We start from the raw sequence: 645 nt of genomic DNA, 5'->3' as shown, positions 1-645 counted from the left end.
CGATACCCGTGGTGGGCAGAGCACAGATAGCCCATTGTGTAGCTTTATGCTTAATTACAAACAAACAATACATTATTTGGTAAAAATAAGGATGACAACAGAGACAGATTCAGGATTTTCAGTTGAGTGTGTGTGTGTATGGGTGGAGGAAGAGGTTAAAATATTGCCCACCGTAGACACATCCTTACATCAAATATTTTGCATTAAAAAAAACACTAGTTTACAAGCTTTTAAAATATTATTAGTGTTCGAGTCCTACGACTTTTGTAATACTTTATACTAATCATAAGTTCGTCTTTAATTATAAAAAACAAAAACATTGCGTGACGAAACATATGAGGTACCCAACTCGGATGGTACCTCCCTTTAAGGCCAGTCTATTTAATGATAACGAAAACGTTTTATCCCTTCGCCTATGACTTCTGAGAGTTAGCTTAACAAATACTACACTTACTTGCTCATTTCTTTCACTCTATGCAAGCTAAATATTCTAAAACTGAACAAACAATGCCAATCAAATAATAAATCATTATTACTTCAGATGACAAAAATAAATAAACTGTAGCTGTGAAACATTTCACCAACAGTGACTCTGAACCGTGGAAATATTTGAGAAACTGGAGCAGTAAGCCACTGTTCACTAAC

This window comes from Limulus polyphemus, unplaced genomic scaffold (genome assembly GCF_000517525.1).
Source record: "Limulus polyphemus unplaced genomic scaffold, Limulus_polyphemus-2.1.2 Scaffold9731, whole genome shotgun sequence".
NCBI lineage: Eukaryota > Metazoa > Arthropoda > Merostomata > Xiphosura > Limulidae > Limulus > Limulus polyphemus.
Note: the sequence above shows the minus strand (reverse complement) of the source record.